Genomic DNA, 7,664 nt, shown 5'->3' with positions numbered 1-7,664 from the left:
TGATATGATGAATACAAAATTCTCAGGATAAAAGTGATCCATATTTATTTTTCAAAGACGCCCTAAAGCGAAGGGCTTTGCGTCCATAGAGGACAGCCTTTTGGAAATATTCATGTCGAGCTCTTGTGCTCCCTGTGAAACACTTTTGACGTCTGGGAGGCGGAGGTTGGAGAGCAAAGAAGAGAGGCATGTGAAAATAGCCGGGATGACAGGAGACGGGCAGAGCAAATGAGTGAGGCCGCAAGAGAGGAGCGTGCGAGAGACTTGTCAAAACCTGGCCCGTTTGCTGCCTCACCAACTTCCTTTCAGCATACCACTCTTAACTGGAACGCTGCGTGTGCTTGCGTGCTCGCTGTCCTCCTCCTATCATCAATGCGTTGGCTGTTAAATCAAGAGATTCCCCATTCCCCGAGCATACTGACAGCTTTGATCGACACCAATTGATATTGAGGATAGAACGCATTACGGCCCCGTAATGTGCCGTAAAATTATGCAGTACATACAGCGGGCAAATATTCAAATGAAATCCCTTAAAGGAACAGTGTCGTACTATCAAAAAAAAAAAAGTTCTAATACTGTGGTGTAAAAGTAAATAACACTATCCAAGTGTAAAAAAATGCAATAAACACAGTGTAGTTTGAACTGTAAACTGGCCACACACAAACACACACACTCTGACGACAAGTGCCAAATCAAGTCTGCGAGCAGCTTCCAACTCTCAACAGTCCTCTGGGACTGTTGAGAGTTCCCAGATGTCAGTTTGAAAATGATTACGCACAGCAATCTTGTTTTTTTGTTTCACAAAAATCAACATCCATCACAACACAATCATTTTTGTCTATTTATGGTTTGGTATTCATTATGGCCTACAAATAATCTATTTACTGCTTACACATAACTAGATGCCTTCCCGTCACAAATTGATTTAACGCTGAGGGACAAGGACTTAAAGTCCTAAAATGTAAGTGGTGACAACTTTAAATAAATAATAGCAAGAAATCAAAGAAAAATACTGGAGATGGCGGGCGGGGGTGTTCACGGGGGAAAAAGATAATGGAGGGGAAAAAGAAAACGTCTCTTCTTCTATTCCCGGCGCTCCGTCCGGTCTGAGATGCTAATTTGGTAATTGATCCTTGCAGGGTCTACTGCTTTTTCACTGAGTTTGTGTGTGTGATCGTGTGTGTGGGAGTTTGTCTGGGGTTATGTCCCGCCTTGAATGTTATGGGATCGCAGCGCAAGGGTCGACCCATGGGAAATTAAAATTGGGGGAATCATAGAAAGGAATTTTGAAGGTGAAGCTGTTAAGTGAAAAATGTCACTTAGTAAGAGATGAAACATTGATTTAATGGACTCCAGATTTAACAGAAAGATAATAATGTCCAGTCCACTGAGAATGTCTCTTTAATTGTCAAAGTCTGTTGGTTCCTAAATTTGCTACTGTTATTTACTGGCGCTGTGGCACAATCAACAGATAAAGGCTGGTAGATGTTATTTCTGCGTTGTACATTAAGACTAGAGCAGGCTAACAGACATGCTAACATGGCGGCCATGTTGGTAGGGGCGACGTTCCCATCAAAAGTAATGAAAAGCATTGCCATTAGCTTAGCATTGCTGTAGCATGTCGGATCTGCCTATTCATATCTATGGCTGTTCTTTAATGGAGCCAGCTCTTGTCCTGTAATGACCTTGAACACTATATTTTTGGTACAGTATACAGTCAAGCCTTGTTCTAATGAAATAACTAGAATGTTAATAAGTAGAGCACATATTTCTACCTCTGAGAGAAATATACATTTTCAGTCCTGGTTTAAGGAGGATGGGTGTTGCCATTATGAGTCTGGTCGGCGGATGGGTCCTATTTTACTGGTCAAAATGAATGCTATAAAAAAAAAGAAGTTTGCACAACTTTTTTTTTTTTAAATTGTCTTTGAGTGACATATTTGGTGGTAAGTGTAAGTGCAGGGTCACAAAAAGCTCACATGCAGATTATTACAAAGCCGAAATATGAGCTCGGGGTCGATGAGTTGGTGTGGTCCAGCGGGGTCAAAGGACAGTCTTGGGTCAGTCAGGCGAAGGGCTTGTGATCACCACACAGGGAAAGTTTGAAACCTAAACTCTTGTCGTCTTTTAAAGAAAAACTTCCGTTCAAGTAATGCTTTCCAGCTCATGGCAAAGTTTATCATACAGTGACCTTGGAGGAACAGTGTCAGGTATGAAATGGGTAAGACATGTAGTAGTGTATTATTCATGAGTGTCTGCTTTTCACTCATTCACTGCCATTGACGGCTATAGACGTCAAAAATGAATTTGAACTATTAGTTTCACATTTTTTTCCACTTTTGTTAACAAGAGTATGAAAACCTAGAAATTATTGTACATATCAAATTTGTGATTAATCTTGAGTTAACTAGTGAAGTCATGTGATTAATTAAAATAAAAAAATGATGCCCCTAATATAAACCAAAAAAAAGATTATAAAAAATTTGGGGCGATTACATTTTTTTATTGTAATTAATCAATTAATCACACATTTTATTTCTGTTATAAATGCACAGTAAAAAAAATTCTAGGTTTTCATACCCTTGTTAACAAAAGTCGAAAAAAAACGTGAAACTAATATAGTTCAAATGAATTTTTGACGTCTACAGCCGTCAATGGCAGTGAATGAGTTAAAGAAAAACAATTGTGATATATGGAAAGTTGCCTGGGAAAAAGCCTGACCTATTCCCATAAGAAAAAAAAAAGACGGTTTGGGTCAGTGGTTGCGTTAGTCGAGCGGTTACTGGGTGGTGGTCGTGAATAACGTGCATGTGAGTGTGTGTGTGTGTGTGTGTGTGTGTGTGACAGAGAAAGGGAAAGAGAGGCAAGTAAGAAAAAAAAGTAATCTTCAAGGTCAAAGTTAATTTTTTTAAATCTTTTTGGTTTCAAATCTGTGTATTCACAGGCAAACTTCAGCAAGCAACCACTGACACTCACACACAAGAAGTTAGAACAGTTTGTTCCCATTTGCTGTTAACCAGATTACTTTTCCAAATGCATTCGGTATTTCGTATCTGGATTATAAAAGCAGGTCGTTTTTCTTTGTATTGAAATGACAGTGGCAGTGTTAGCATCGGCGTCCTTTACGCATTGCAAAATTATCCAAATTTAATTAACATTTCCCAAACAAGGATTGAGGCTAAAACCAGAATCCAACTGAAGTGAGTAACAAGCCTCAAGTAAAGCGCACCGAAAGGAGATCTGCTCACATGCAGCTGGATTGAACAGAAAATTTATATTTATGTTCAGTTTGTTCAAGTTAAATGACAAATGCGCCATTTTAATTTGCAAAGGCTCAAATGCAAAATATGTAATGGATTCTCCCTCCATCTGGAATATAGAGTAGGAGATTATAAAACATGTGTTTTTTGTTTTTGTTATAGATTTAATAAATGAAATATAGTGTCAAAAAATGTACACAAAAGCTCAATTCTCACTGCTTTTATACTCATCATAAAGCAGATGAAATAAGTGTAAGTAGCCTACAGGTATGAAAAAAAAATCATGGTAATGGCATGTATTCAACAATCTTTTTTACACCTAAACATTTTAAGGGATTGGTAAGTAACTATTTGTAACTGAGTGGTCAATTTGTGATTGACACTAAATAACGTATAATGCTCACTTTTAATGCATAACAAGGATCCTGCATGACATAAGGATATAATTATGAACATTGATTGATATGGCTCTCGTATTGCAAGGCAAATCTACATCGTTTTGGATCCAGGCTACATACATGTTTGCTTTAATCTTGCAGCACTCCCACTTTGGAGAATCGGGTGCTGGAAAATGTTCACTGTGCAAATAAGGCTTGAAAAGAAATCTATCTGCTGTCACAGTATTTCAGTCTGGTGTTTTCAGCAGGTGTGGAAAAAAAAAAGAAATTCCTCGCACAAAGAAAATAAACTCAGTAAAAGTGTTTTTAAAAAGCACTAGAGCTCATCTTAAAGCAAACAGTGCAGACGGCACAACTTGACAGTTAATGAGCCACAAAGAAAACACTGGAGCGCCATAAAAGCATGGGAAAAAAAATATTTGTTATTAGTCACCTGGTGTATTGTGCTTCAGAGGAATTTGTCTTACATTTCAAAAAAAAAAAAAAGCTGAAATGTAAATGTTTTTTTATGATCTTCTACATTGCAAATGCTAAATTCTAACCAAGATTAAATACCGCAAATCAAGGCAAAAATATTTTCATTATTTACAAGGTATTTCTAAAGTTTGCACTAGGCAGCTTTTTAAAGTTGTGTACTAACAATCACTGATAAACAATGTGAAATCAGATGCCAGTTGGACAACTGATACATTAATAATGTCATAAAAAGCCCCTCTGGGGGAAGTCCTAAAGAGATAAGTGGTTTGGCCTACACAAGTAAGATCTACTTCAAGTTCACCAGTCTGATAAAAAAAAAAAAAAAAGGACACACACACGGATACACGGATACAAAGATGTCAATTATGTCTAATTAGAGCGCGCCGCCCGAACTTGCCCAACATGGAAGCACACATGCCATGCACGCTATCGCTTCACTGTTTCCTTCTTCTGGATTTGAGGGAATGTGGGCAAATGTTTGATTTGCTACCAGGATGACGCAATGTATTTAAAAGTGTTGACAGAACATCAAACTTTTCGGCGATGCAGCAACAACACGATCTGGGTGTAGCCTTCCACCCTTTAACCCCCCTCCCCCCTCCCTCTACTTTATCAAAGACCCTCCAGCGGATGAAACTGTGACTGCACTGTCGAGCAAACAAGAGATGGAAAGTCAAGGAAAGAATAAAAGCCGTCACATTCCTTTCTCCTCCAGGTTGAACTTTCTTCTCTGGATCAACTTACTACAAACATGTTACTGCATCACCTGTGCTGTATGACATCATCTTGATGAACATTTTGGTCCTGTTTTCCCAGCAAGTGTCGCCAATATAGACTTGTGTTTTTATTATTGCCTGAAGTGATCAGCAGGGGGCGCTCAGAAAAATGTTGGCATGGTTCTCCAATGAAGACCTGTGGTTGTTGTTTAGTGCTCAGTTCGGATTTTTTTTCTCTCACGGACCCGCCAACCTGCTGGATGAACATGAACTGCACATCTGGGCAGGGTTTAATCGGTTATACGTATAGATATCATTTTAATATTACTGAATTAATGTTTTTTTTCTTCAAGTTTCCATATATTAAATTCAGATTTAATATGACTGAATTGCAAAGCCCATTCTTAAAATTAATTGCCAATCTCTGATTTATGCAGTATGCTTGTGATCAGCTAGCTTAGCACAGTTCTCTAGTGTCTTTTGTCCACTTTTTTTTTGTACCATGGACGCATAAGGACATATTTTGGACAAACAGTTGCTGGCTTTTGAACTTTGTGCTGCGAATATTCCGGATGGTCTTTTCCCACTTTGGCCAGGAGGACACAACGTCCATGAGTTCCCAAAACAATTTGAAATTTGGACTCATCAGACCGCAGCACATTTTTCCACTTTGTGTCCACTTTGAATATAAATAGAAAATAATTTGCAAATCATTGTAGTGTGCTTTATTTTACGTTTTACATAATATCCCAAGGTCATGGAAATTGGGATGTTTAACTGTAAATGCTCATTTTCATTTCTGTACAGTACATTTCAGAGTCTTTATTTTTTTGTTTTTAATACAGGAGTTGAATCAGTACTATTACTTCTACCAGTCTTCTATTACCAGGGTTGGGAGGGTTACTTTTAATGTGTAATCCATTACAGTTACAAGTTATCTGCTAAAAAATGTAGTTAGTAACGTAATCCAAGTACCATAATGTTGAAGTAATGTAGCTGGATTACTTTTGGATTACTCTAACATTGAATATGCTCATGAAGACAAAATAAAAATAAATATCACCACAATATATATTCTATACAATATGCCCCTGCTATTTGCGGGTGATAGCAAAAATCCTGGTGTAATTAAAAAGAATGCAGGCTATTGATTGATTGATGGCCATATGCTGTTTTCGAACTGTCACTGAAAGCAACCACACCTCACAGTTTGATAGATAGATAGATAGATAGATAGATAGATAGATAGATAGATAGATACATACATAGATAGATAGATAGATAGATAGATAGATAGATAGATAGATAGATAGATAGATAGATAGATAGATAGATAGATAGATAGATAGATAGATAGATAGTCATCCAATGAGGATGACGATGCGCGACATCAACTGCAAAATGAACTTTTATCCCAGTCACAAGTTTAGCCGTGTATATGTTGTGCATGATGTTTAAAATAGTGAATTGGTGGGAGGAAGATTTGTTTGGAAGGTGTAACTCACATTATGTTTGTAGGCTAGCGGGCTAGCTAGCAAGAAGCTACAGCGCGTAGAATGCCGCTGGACTCTCAGCTCAAACATTCGCTCCGACTAAGTTCCAGTGAATACCGGTCGCTATTCCCTCCTCCCGTCCGTGAAGCTTTTTTCAAACTGCCCGCGTGTGGAGGACACGACTAGTCAGTTCGTTCGTTTGTTCTTTTTCACCTCCCCGACATGTAGCAACGGTCCCACTCGCGCGGGCGTGCACGCGCTCCCTCTCGCTCTGTCCTTCTCTCTCTCTCGCCCTCTTTCGCACTTTCTCTCATTGTAGAAATTGTAATCCCTCGAAGTAATCTCCATTTTTAATAAATGTACCTGTAATCTGATTACAGGTTTTTTCCTGTAACTGTAATGGAATAAGTGAAAAATGGGGGTGAAAAGTGAGAAAAATACAGTTACATTTTTTTTTGCAATCTGATTACGTAACGGCGGTACATGTATTCCGTTACTCCCCAAGCCTGTCTATTACACATGTATCTTTATTTCGAGGGTTCTGAGAGTAAGTACTTTCGCCACCTCTGGTTATAATAATTATTAGAAAAACACAACAACACAGTTATAAGGAAGTCCAAGTGTTATGCAGCAGCTCACAAGGCAAATGTTTCATGAGTGATATCATTAAAGGCTTGTTTAATGGCGTCCCCCTCCTGCCGCAGACCCCAGATGGCCGCTATCGCTCACCCCGAGGTGACATTTGTGTTCTTCTTCTTAAAAGGGACAACATGACAGATGCGTTGTGTGCGCCTTTGTGTCAGTGTCATGCAGTGAAGGTGTTTTTGTTGTCACCCTAGAGGCTCATGTGACCGATGGATCTTTGGATACTTCATTTGGACAACTATGGACCCGGTTGTAAATGGTTGGAATTTAGCGGAATGCTGAAATCTAAATCTGGCATTTGAGGCTGTTGCGTGACACCTGTACCGTAACGCCAAGAACAGACATGCCGCCAATTGTACCCTCCCATTAGCAATAGCTGTAGGTCACATAATCGCTCTTTATCGTCAAGCGTCACTCCCTTCCTGTCCGCATTAAAATTGACTATTAATTGCCTGCCGTATTGTCACATCATTTTTCAAGGTCAACACCCTTTTCCTACCCTATTGTTCGTTTCTCCTGTTCTCAGACTCACTAACCCTTACTACTAAATTCGGAGCACGGGCACGGTCACAACAATGACTATTTGAGTAATTATTGCAATTGTGGGCCGGTAGTAGTACTCAAATCAGATTACATAATATGGAGAAACATCAGTGAATGCATCTGTTGAAGATT

Source organism: Vanacampus margaritifer, chromosome 15 (genome assembly GCF_051991255.1).
Source record: "Vanacampus margaritifer isolate UIUO_Vmar chromosome 15, RoL_Vmar_1.0, whole genome shotgun sequence".
Taxonomy (NCBI): domain Eukaryota; kingdom Metazoa; phylum Chordata; class Actinopteri; order Syngnathiformes; family Syngnathidae; genus Vanacampus; species Vanacampus margaritifer.
This window is presented reverse-complemented; position numbering follows the sequence as displayed.